This window comes from Marmota flaviventris, chromosome 4 (assembly GCF_047511675.1).
Source record: "Marmota flaviventris isolate mMarFla1 chromosome 4, mMarFla1.hap1, whole genome shotgun sequence".
Taxonomy (NCBI): domain Eukaryota; kingdom Metazoa; phylum Chordata; class Mammalia; order Rodentia; family Sciuridae; genus Marmota; species Marmota flaviventris.
The window spans coordinates 14,691,331-14,703,484 of NC_092501.1; the positions used below are offsets into that span (position 1 = coordinate 14,691,331).

General features: G+C 37.3%; 1 protein-coding gene and 1 pseudogene across 1 annotated transcript in view; one reads left to right on the plus strand and one right to left on the minus strand.

Moving 5' to 3' along the window:
• Nucleotides 1-12,154, minus strand: part of Atrnl1 (attractin like 1) — a 716,444-nt gene that overhangs the window by 387,383 nt on the left and 316,907 nt on the right. The window lies entirely within an intron of this gene.
• LOC114088472 (ubiquitin-fold modifier 1 pseudogene) lies at nucleotides 10,244-10,900 on the plus strand (annotated as a pseudogene).

Genomic DNA, 12,154 nt, shown 5'->3' on the forward strand with positions numbered 1-12,154 from the left:
AGTACGTACTAAGCACTTTGTTGTGTTTTACATTAACTTTTTAAATTACCATAATAACACTAAATATGCCATGTACACTGTCATGTGCTCATTTAAAAGATGAGAAAGTTGAATCAAGGAGAATATGTGAGTTTCCTACTCCTCAAAAGTACTAAATTGCAAGTTTTCCTCTTTCCTCTGTTTTTTAAAAATCACTATTACAACTAAAATGTAAACATACATTCAATTTATCATCCTTTATATTCAGATTCCAAATCTTGCTAACCATTGTTTTCAATTGTCTGTAGTAGTAGATGGTAATAAATATACAAAAATTCTTTATATTAACAAATTAAATGATTTAATTACCAAAATGTATTTTTATTTGATAATCTGATAATCCACAATATTCCCTCTAAAATGAGTGAACTTGATATTCAGTTGAGATGGTAAGACAATGAATTTCTGGTTTTTTTTTTATTTTTATAAATTTTATTAATTTTTTATATATGACAGTGGAATGCATTACAATTCATATTATATATGAAGAGCACAATTTTACATATCTCTGGCTGTATAAAAAGTATATTCACACCAATTTGTGTATTCATACATGTACTTTGGATAATGATGTCCATCACATTCCACCATCATTTCTAACCCCATGCACCCTCCCTTCCTCTTGAACTACTCTGCCCTATCTACAGAGTTCAACTATTCCTCCCATGCTCCCCCCCTCCCTAGGTCACAAAGAATCAGCCTCCTCATATCAGAGAAAATATTTGGCCTTTCTTGGGATTGGCTTACTTTGCTTAGCATGGTATTCTCCAACGCCATCCATTTACCTGCAAATGCCATGATTTTATTCTCTTTTATTGCTGAGTAAAATTCCATTGTGTGTGTTTGTGTGTGTGTGTGTGTGTATACACACACACACACACACACACCACATTTTTTTAATCCATTCATCCACTGAAGGGCATCTAGGTTGGTTCCACAGTTTATCTATTGTGAATTGTGCTGCTATAAACATTGTTGAGGCTGTGTCCCTGTAGTATGGTGTTTTTAAGTCCTTTGGGCATAGACCAAGGAGAGGGATGGTTGGAACAAATGATGGTTCCATTTCCAGTTTTTCAAGGAATCTCCATGCTTTCCATATTGGCTGCAGCAATTTGCAGACCTACCAACAATGTTTAAGTTTACCTTTGTCCCCACTTACTTGCCAACACTTATTGTTGTTTGCATTCATAATAGCTGCCATTCTGATAAGAATGAGATGAAATCTTAGAGTAGTTTTGATTTGCATTTCTCTAATTGCTACAGATGATGAGCATTTTTTCATATGTTTGTTGATTAATTTTATATGCTCTTCTGAGAAGTGTCTGTTCAGGTCCTTGGCCCATTTATTGGTTGGGTTATTTGTTTTTTTTTGTTGTTGTTGTTGTTGTTTTGTTTTGTTTTTGCTGTTAAGGTTTTTGAGTTCTTTATATACCCTAGAGATTAGTGTACTATCTGATGTAGGAGAGGTAAAAATTTGCTCCCAACATGTAGGCTCTCTATTCACCTCACAGATTGTTTCTTTTTCTGGGAAGAAAATTTTAGTTTGAATCCATCCCATTTATTGATGCTTGAATTTAATTCTTGTGCTATGGGAGTCTTATTAAAGTGCTGCAGTCTGGCTGGGCACAAATCACGAGAGCCACTCAAGCAGGAACAAACTATTTCTGAACTCCCGAGAATGCCATGCACGCGGCCTTCTCCCGGGACACACCACACACCAACTGGAAATCCCTCCTCCCGCACTTCCCCAACCAAGGGGAACTCCCCAGGAATCCCCAGGAGAACTCCAAAGTAGTGCAAGAACTCCAAAGTAGCTGTGCCTGAGGTGGACAGCAGGGGTCTAATATACAATTGAATACACAGCTTAATATAACCATCATCATCCCAATGGCTTGCTGGCATCACTTCTCAACCACTCCATGCGTCATTCCGACTCGATATGGCTCTCAGCATTAAAGAAGTTGGGGCCTAATTTGACATGATGAAGACTGGGGCCTGTTGGGGGTCGCCCCAGCTCCAAAGATGGCACCAACCACACTTCTCTTCCAGTACTAATTTCCCCATCCCCCAGACAGCGGCGAAAAGAGCCACCCAATGGTGAGCCCCACTGACCCTCATGATCCTTACCTACCAATCATTAAACCGCCCCCGGCTCTATAAATGTGCAAAGCTGTTCCTCAATAAACAGGTACTCCTCCGAAGATGATCCTTGTCCGGTCATTCTTTAAGGGTCTACATTTTCTTCTATTAGACACAGGGTCTCTGGTTTAATTTCTAAGTCCTTGATCTACTTTGAGTTGAGTTTTGTGCATGGTGAGAGATAGGGGTTTAATTTTATTTTGTTGCATGTGGATTTCCAGTTTTCCCAACACAATATGTTGAAAAGGCTATCTTTTCTACATGTATGTTTTTGGCATCTTATAAGATAACTATAATTTTGTGGCTTAGTCTCTGTGTCCTCTATTCTATACCATTGGTCTACCACAGTCTGTTTTGGTGCCAATACCATGCTGTTTTTGTTACTACTGCTCTATAGTATGGTTCAAGGTCTGGTATAGTGATGCCACCTGCTTCACTCTTCCTGCTAAGAATTGCTTTAGCTCTTCTGGGTCTCTTATTTTTCCAGATGAATTTCATGATTGCTTTTTCTATTTCTATGAGAAATGCCATTGAAATTTTGATCAAAATTGTATTAAATCTGTATAGAGCTTTTGATAGTATGGTCATTTTTATGATATTAATTCTGCTTATCTAAGAGCAAGGTAGATCTTTCCACCTTCTAAGGTCTTCTTTGATTTCTTTCGTTAGGGTTCTGGTGTTTTTATTGTACAGATCTTTCACCTCTTTAATTGATTCACAATTTTTTTAGGCTATTGTAAATGGGGTAGTTTTCCTCATTTCCCTTTCAGATGATTTGTCACTGATACACAGAAATACCTTTGATTTATGGGTGTTGATTTTAGATCCTGCTACTTTGCTGAATTCATTTACTAGTTCTAGAAGTTTTCTGGTGGAACTTGTTGGTTCTTCTAGGTATAGAATCATATGGTCAGCAAATAGTGCTAATTTAATTTCTTCCTTTCCTATGCATATCTCTTTAATTTCTTTCATCTCTCTAATTGCTCTGGGTAGAGTTTCAAAAACTATGTTAAACAGAAGTGGTGAAAGAGGGCATCCCTGTAGTGTTCCAGTTTTTAGAGGGAATGCCTTCAATTTCTCTCCATTTATAATGATGTTAGCCTGGGACTTAGTGTGAATAGCCTTTATGATGTTGAGATATGTTCCTGTTGTCCCTAATTTTTCTAATGTTTAGAATATGAAGGGGTGCTGTATTTTATCAAATGCTTTTTCTGCATCTATTGAGATGATCATTGATTATTATCTTTAAGTCTATTGATGTGATGAATTACATTTATTGATTTCCATATGTTGAACCAACCTTGCATCCCTGGGATGAATCCCACTTGATTGTGGTCCACTATCTTTTTGACATGTTTTTGTGTTCAATTTGCCAGAATTTTAATGAGAATTTTTACATCTATGTTAATTAGAGGTATTGGTCTGAAGTTTTCTTCTTTGATGTGTCTTTGCCTGGTTTTGGAATCAGAGTGATATTGGCCTCATTGAATGAGTCTGGAAGTGCTCCCTCTTTGTCTATTTCCTGAAATAAATTGAAGACTATTGGTAATAGGTCTTGTAGAATTCAGCTGTGTATCCATCCAGTCCCGGGCTTTTCTTGGTTGGTTTACTTATGATGGTGTCTTCTATTTCATCACTTGATATTGGTCTGTTTAAACTGTGTATATTATCCTGATTAAATTTGGGCAAATCATACGACTCAAGAAATTTTCTTGATGCCTGCAATATTTTCTATTATATTGGAATACAAGTTTTCAAAATAATTTCTAATTATCATCTATATTCTGTAGTGTCTGTTGTGATATTACCTTTTTCATCATGTATATTAGTAATTTGAGTTTTCTCTCTCCTTCTCTTCGTTAGCGTAGCTAAGCATATTGTCAATTTTATTTATTTTTTTCAAAGAACCAACGTTTTGATTTGTCAAGGTTTTTAATTGTTTTCTAGTGCCAGTTTTTAAGCTGTAAATTCTTTTAACTTTTGTTTATCATGGAAGATTTTTATTTCATCATCAAATCTAAAGCTTAATTTTGCTGGATACAAGATTCTTCGTTGGCATCCATTTTCTTTCAGAGCTTGGAATATATTGTTCCAGGATCTTCTAGTTTTCAGGGTCTGTGTTGAAAAATCTGCCATTATCCTAATTGGTTTTGCCCTATATGTAATCTCTTTCCTTTGTCTCGTGGTTTTTAATATTCTCTCCTTATTCTCTATGTTGGGTGTTTTCATTATAAAGTGCCTTGGTATGGATCTGTAGTTATTTTGTACATGTGCATCCTGTAGGCTTCTTGAATTTGGTTTTCCAATTCATTCTTCATGTTTGGAAAGTTTTCTGATATTATTTCATTGAATAGATTGTTCATTCCTTTGGTTTAGAACTCTCTGCCTTCCCCTATCCCAAAAACTCTTAAATTTGGTCTTTTTATGCTATCCCATATTTCTTGAATGTTCTGCTCATGGTTTCTTACCATTTTCAATATGTGGTCTACATTCTTTTCAAGATTATATATTTTTGTCTTCATTGTCTGATGTCCTATATTCCAAGTGTTCTTACTCTGTTGGTGATGCTTTCAATTGAGCTTTTAATTTGGTTTATTGTTTCTTTCATTTCAAGGGTTTCTATTTGGGTTGTGTGGTTTTTTTTTCCTAGAACCTCTATCTCCCTGTTGAAGTAATCTTTTCTTTTCTGTATTTGTTTATGTAGCTCCTTGACAAAATGATCTTTTTCTGCCTTTATTTGTTCTTTTATATAACCCTTCAATTCACAGATTATTTTAATCTTGTACATCCTGAACTCCTTCTCTGTAATTTCTTCTGCGGTGCTTCCCATGGATTCTAATAATGTGGTATCTTGATTTGTTTGGGGCACTTTCCTCCTTTGTCTTTTCATGTTATTCATGTGTCTTCCCTTCTAGATCTGTGTATCCTGGGTGTTACTGTTTTTACCCTATGGGCTTGTAGTGCTCCTGTTTGGTTCCAATACTTCTCCTTTTTGGGGAAGGATAATGTTAATGGATCTCAATATCAGCAATATACCACCTATAAACAATTTGTTGCTATTAAGATGTTTACCATTTGGTCACAATACAGAGAAATGTTGAATTTGATTATTCTATAATAATATATTATATCTATGATATAATCAGTAGGTTTGTAAAAGGGTTCACAGTTTCTGACAGTGGACAATGATCTGAGGGTGAGGTGTAGGATAATATGCTGAGGAGGTAGGATGTGAGGATATAGAGTTAATATATCTTAAAAAGTGTGAAAGAAATCTTACAAAGAAGGTTGATAGCAAGAGAATAGAAAAGAAGTAGTCTTGGGGGCTGGAATTGTGGCTCAGTGGCAGAACACTTGCCTGGCATGTGTGAGGCACTGGGTTTGATCCTCAGGACCACATAAAAATAAATAAAGATATTATGTCCATCTAACAATTAAAAAATTTTTTAAAGTAGTAGTTTTGAGTAGACAAGTGCATGGGAAAGAAGTATAGTACATGAAAAAAACACATATATGTATTTAGAAAAATAAAGGATGTTAAAATAGTTAAAAATTGGAGGGGAAAAGTAAAAAATAGAAAGAAAAGGCATATACAACACACCTATAGTGTATTATTCAAATGTCTAGTCCTCAAAATCCTAATTCATACAAAGTACTTGGTTTCACATATGTTGGGGATGTGAGGGCAGAAGGATAGAGGGGGAGAAAAAAAAGAAAAATGGAAAAAAAAGTCTCGAAGGAAAAAAACAGAATTGTTGATAGTTTTCGAGATCAGTATCTTTCCTGCTTCCCTTCTCATTCAATAGGTGGGGTTGTCTGTTGTAAGCTGGTGTCTCTGCCCTCAGGATGGTGAAGGTAACCAGGGTGGGGCGGCTGGTCCTGATGCAGGGCACCTGGAAGTGAGGTGTGGCACCCGCCAGTCTCTGCAGGGAGACTGCACCTCAAGGGTCTCTTTTTGGGTCCACTCATATGACTTGAGCGCCCAAACCCAGTTCCTGGTTTCTGTTAGTCTCCACACTTTTGCACCATCTCCTCTCCCTTAGCAGTATCCAACTGAGGGACCTCTCTTACCAGCGCCCCCATGGGTGGCGCCGAGGTTGCACTGTGCACAGGTCCCACTCAGAGCTGTTTTCTGTTGCACGGTTACTGTGCCGGGTTACCGCTGCTGGTCAGAAAAGGGAGTTGGAAACCGTGTACCTGGCCAGCTGGAGTTCCAATCTGGAGCTGTCCTCACCAAATATGGCGAGGAAGGTAAGCCAAGATACAGGCGTCTGTATCCAGTGATGGGGGTGTCAGTTGAAGTTGGGGGAGCCAGGTGATGGTGTTGTCCAATGTGTTCAGAGATGAGCTCTGTGACGTTCAGTACTATGGCTTTGGGTCTCTTCAGAGCCTGTGAGATGTCCACAGGTGCAGGCAGATTACCACGAAGGGGACTATGGCAGTGGCAAGATGAAGTGACTGGGGGAGCCCCTTGTTGGTAGATGGATGTCCACAGGGGAGTAGTGGCCAGAGTTCCTGTGGGTAGGTAGAAGCTGAGTGTCCTGCATGGGAGCGGAACTGCATCTGGGAGTTCAGCAGCGGTGCTGATAGGTGATCCTGCTGAGGCCTTCACAAGCCCTGCTTGGACTAGAACTTTAGGAGTTGGGGTCTGGAGCCAGAAGTCCTGCTCAAATGCTGAGGCCCGGAGCCATACACTGGGGTACAGTGCTAGTGATTTCTGCGTGAGAGCAGCTGTATAGGGGTCCTCTATCACTTTCAGAGAAGCAGTATTACCACTAGTTGAGACACAGGTCATGGAATGACACAGAATGCTGCCTCCTTCTGGCTTGACATCTTGAATTCTCCAAGACAATGAATTTCTTTATGAGGAGTTTAAATTCTTTCTAATCTACATTGTATGACTAAGGTGGAAAGTATCACTTTTACAATAATTCAGGATACTATAAAATATGCAGTGTTCAATAATTTTGCTTTCTTGAGAAAAGTAGATACTTTTGTTTCAAAAAATGCTTTCTATGCTAACTCCTCTTAGGTCAGCAGTGAAAGTTGAGAGAGAGCTTCGTGATGGCTTATCAATCAATAAACAGTTTAAAAAATAACTTTCTAAAACATATTCTAATAAATTCCCATAGATACATAAAACTCAGTAAAATATATCTCAGTGCACAGTGTATGGTAGTTGTCAATAAACTTGCTAAGTGAATAGAATTGGTACGTTAGTTGATTTGAACAATACCATTTTTTCTGACATTGAAAGCTTCATTGGCATTATTATTTCATCAGTTATACTTTATAAATGTTCTTGATTTCTAAGAAACTATATTGCAGAAAAATTATGGTTCTTTTAAAAAATTAACATAAAAAACTAGTATTAAGAATACTTGCTTCACGAAAAAACAAAACAAGGAAGTAGGCAAACACTTGTCAATCCTATGCCAGGAGAACACACAGTGAGAAAGCAGCCATTTTCAAGACAAGAAGAGGGTACTCACCAAAACCAACCATGTTGGCACCTGGTCTTGGACTTTGCAGCCTCCAGAATGAATAGAGATTAAATTTCTATCACTTAACTCAACTAGTCTATGGTGTTTTATTATGGCAGACTAAGGTCCTCCAAAGGAAGAATAAGATTTGATCTGATCAGGGCCCTAACTATATTTCTCTCAGATGGTATGGACTATACAATCTGCAGGGTATTAGCTTTATTCTCAGGCTTTTTTCTCCTAGCACCCAAAATGAATGCTGCAGTTCCACGACCCATATCTCACACTAAACACATTCTCACTCCTCATCAATCATTAAAGATGTACCAACTGGCTTTAGCCTACGCGTGAAGTGGTAAGTGATCAATTTCAGTCCAATTGAATGGCTGCTACACAGCCATATGGAAGGAGTTAAATGAAGGCTTGGAAAGAAGCCATAAAATCCACTAGAGATATCATTTATATAAAATTCATGGGAAAATGTACCTAAATTAATCTTCCCCAAACTGAAAGTCTTCCATCCTTTCTTGACATTCTTTCCAAAACAATGGGGTATTCTCAAGCCTCTTGCCTAAGATGGAATTAGAAAGATTAAAAATATATAGTAAGGAAAATCTTCCTTCTTGACTCCTCCTGTTACTGATACACTACATGGACCATATCTTATGATTTCAATTTTTCAATAAAAAGTGTCCAAAGACAACATAGTGGTCCTTCCTATATACAATATTTTTTGAAACACAAAAACTTGGGGGTTTTTTATAATTTTTTTAAAATTTTTTATTGTTGGTTGTTCAAAACATTACATAGTTCTTGATATATCATATTTCACACTTTGATTCAAGTGGGTTATGAACTCCCATTTTCACCCCGTATACAGATTGCAGAATCACATCAGTTACACATCCATTGATTTACATATTGCCATACTAGTGTCTGTAGTAGTCTGCTGCCTTTCCTATCCTCTACTATCCCCCCTCCCCTCCCCTCCCCTCTTCTCTCTCTACCCCCTCTACTGTCATTCATTTCTCCCCCTTGTATTATTTTCCCCTTTCCCCTCACTTCCTCTTGTATGTAATTTTGTAAAACCCTGAGGGTCTCCTTCCATTTCCATGCAAATTCCCTTCTCTCTCCCTTTCCCTCCCACCTCTCATCCCAGTTTAATGTTAATCTTCTTCTCATGCTCTTCGTCCCTACTCTGTTCTTAGTTATTCTACTTATATCAAAGAAGACATTTGGCATTTGTTTTTTAGGGATTGGCTAGCTTCACTTAGCATAATCTGCTCTAATGCCATCCATTTCCCTGCAAATTCTATGATTTTGTCATTTTTTAATGCAGAGTAATACTCCATTGTGTATAAATGCCACATTTTTTTTTATCCATTCGTCTATTGAAGGGCATCTAGGTTGGTTCCACAGTCTTGATACTGTGAATTGTGCTGCTATGAACATCGATGTAGCAGTGTCCCTGTAGCATGCTGTTTTTAGGTCTTTAGGGAATAGACCGAGAAGGGGAATAGCTGGGTCAATTGGTGGTTCCATTCCCAGCTTTCCAAGAAATCTCCATACTGCTTTCCAAATTGGCTGCACCAATCTGCAGTCCCACCAGCAATGTACAAGTGTACCCTTTTCCCCACATCCTCGCCAGCACTTGTTGTTGTTTGACTTCATAATGGCTGCCAATCTTACTGGAGTGAGAAGGTATCTTAGGGTGGTTTTGATTTGCATTTCTCTGACTGCTAGAGATGGTGAGCATTTTTTCATGTACTTGTTGATTGATTGTATGTCCTCCTCTGAGAAGTGTCTGTTCAGGTCCTTGGCCCATTTGTTGATTGGGTTATTTGTTATCTTATTGTCTAATTTTTTGAGTTCTTTGTATACTCTGGATATTAGGGCTCTATCTGAAGTGTGAGGAGAAAGATTTGTTCCCAGGATGTAGGCTCCCTATTTACCTCTCTTATTGTTTCTTTTGCTGAGAAAAAACTTTTTAGTTTGAGTAAGTCCCATTTGTTGATTCTAGTTATTAACTTTTGTGCTATGGGTGTCCTATTGAGGAATTTGGAGCCCGACCCCACAGTATGTAGATCGTAGCCAATTTTTTCTTCTATCAGACGGCGTGTCTCTGATTTGATATCAAGCTCCTCGATCCATTTTGAATTAACTTTTGTGCATGGCGAGAGAAAGGGATTCAGTTTCATTTTGTTGCATATGGATTTCCAGTTTTCCCAGCACCATTTGTTGAAGATGCTATCCTTCCTCCATTGCATGCTTTCAGCCCCTTTATCAAATATAAGATACTTGTAGTTTTGTGGATTGGTTTCTGTGTCCTCTATTCTGTACCATTGGTTCACCCGCCTGTTTTGGTACCAGTACCATGCTGTTTTTGTTACTATTGCTCTGTAGTATAGGTTGAAGTGTGGTATTGCTATACCGCCTGATTCACACTTCCTGCTTAGTATTGTTTTTGCTATTCTGGGTCTTTTATTTTTCCATATGAATTTCATGATTGCTTTCTCTATTTCTACAAGAAATGCCGTTGGGATTTTGATTGGCATTGCATTAAACCTATAGAGAACTGGAGCTACTTCGCCAAATTGGCGTGGGGTGTCCGCCCAGACCTACTCCACCATGTCGAAGGTTTCCTTTAAGATTACGCTGACGTCGGACCCACGGTTGTCGTATAAAGTACTTACTGTTCCTGAGAGTACACCTTTTACAGCAGTCTTAAAATTTGCAGCAGAAGAATTTAAAGTTCTTGCAGCAACAAGTGCAATTATTACTAATGATGGAATAGGAATAAATCCTGCACAGACTGCTGGAAATGTTTTTCTAAAGCACGGTTCAGAACTTCGAATTATTCCTAGAGATCGTGTTGGAACTTGTTAATATCTGCTACTTGGAATATACAATTACTTTTCAGAATAAATATTGGTATTTTTTGTTGTTGTAAATTTGAAATCAGGCATTTAGCATACTACGAAAACACAAGAAGTCAGTGAAACAATGAAAAGTGGACTCTTCTGGTCCCTTCTTTGTTCATGATCTTCATGTGCAGAGGGAATGCTTGTGAGTAGCGGGAACTGCCACCACAGAAGGTCTTAGAGTTGTTGATTGCTACCTCACAACACAAGTACGGAGTTCATTTGTGAAAATGGATTATCCAACTGTGTTTTTTACCTGGATGATTCTGATAATTCTTTCTGGAGAACTTTTGGAAAATTAAAATTTACTTAATCTTACATATTTGTATTTGAGTTAAAAATGTAAAAGGAAATGAGTCATAGATGGAAGTTTGCTAGACAGCATCTGACTTACAGACTCATAAATAGTTTGATTTTTAAGTGTATAGTTTCTGATGATGATGATAGACTGATGATGGTTAACTGTCTTGACTTTATCATTTAGTGTTGTAAGTTTTAGACTTCATGTGTCATGTAAATTACATTTAATTTAGTACCAGAGGACCAAAAATCTTACTTTTGAGCTAACCTTTATGTATATAAAGTCACATCCCATAACAAATAAGTCTTTTAATAGTCATCTTGGCAGAATCCAGTATATGTAATAGTGGGAATTGACAATGCAGTACAAATGTGCTTTACTGAATTATGCATTTCTGTATCAGTCTTGTGTAGTACAATGTTTGAGACAGAAATCTTTTAGAAACCATTGTCCTTTGGAGGATAATATTTCGAAATAATTTGAAGAAGAGAGTGTTGTTGCAGAGAAAATATGAAGAATACAACAAAATTTAAAAATACCAATTGAAAATTCCAATGAATTAAAGACCTGACTTTAAAAAAGTGCTAATATTTTTCAACCAAATGGATAAGAAACCAAGTAAAGAAAGATGAGAAAGACTGGTTGACAAGGCTTTTGCAAGGAGGAAAGCAACAAGTACCCAGTGAAGAGGAAAGTAAAGTCTCACAGAAATAGCCAGCTGGTTGGACAAAGCTGTGGAGGGTATGTTGGAGAAAACTGAAAGTGAAAACAAAATATTTGACTTAATCTAAGTAGCAGAAGGGGCCTTGCCTGCATACAGATTTCAAAGTACCCCTTATGACAATTCAGAGAGTATAATAAAAAATTATACTTGATCTTACAGAGGATATCAGTATCTGGGTACGTCTTGAAAGATAAAATGAAGGCTTTTAATGATTCAGAATCATTTCTTGATGTGCTGTATTTTGAATGACAAACTCCCTAGAGGCAGGGCTTGTCATGTCAGATTCTTTCTAGAGCTGAAAGTGTAGTAGACATTCGATAAATACTTGGTGAGTTATTCATGAATAAAGTCTAAGACCAGTTTTTATCTTAAAAAAAAAAAAAAAAAAACCTATAGAGAACTTTTGGTAATATCACCATTTTGATGATGTTAGTTCTGCCTATCCATGAACAGGGTATATTTTTCCATCTTCTAAGATCTTCTATTTCTCTCTTTAGGGTTCTGTAGTTTTCATTGTATAAGTCTTTCACCTCTTTTGTTAGGTTGA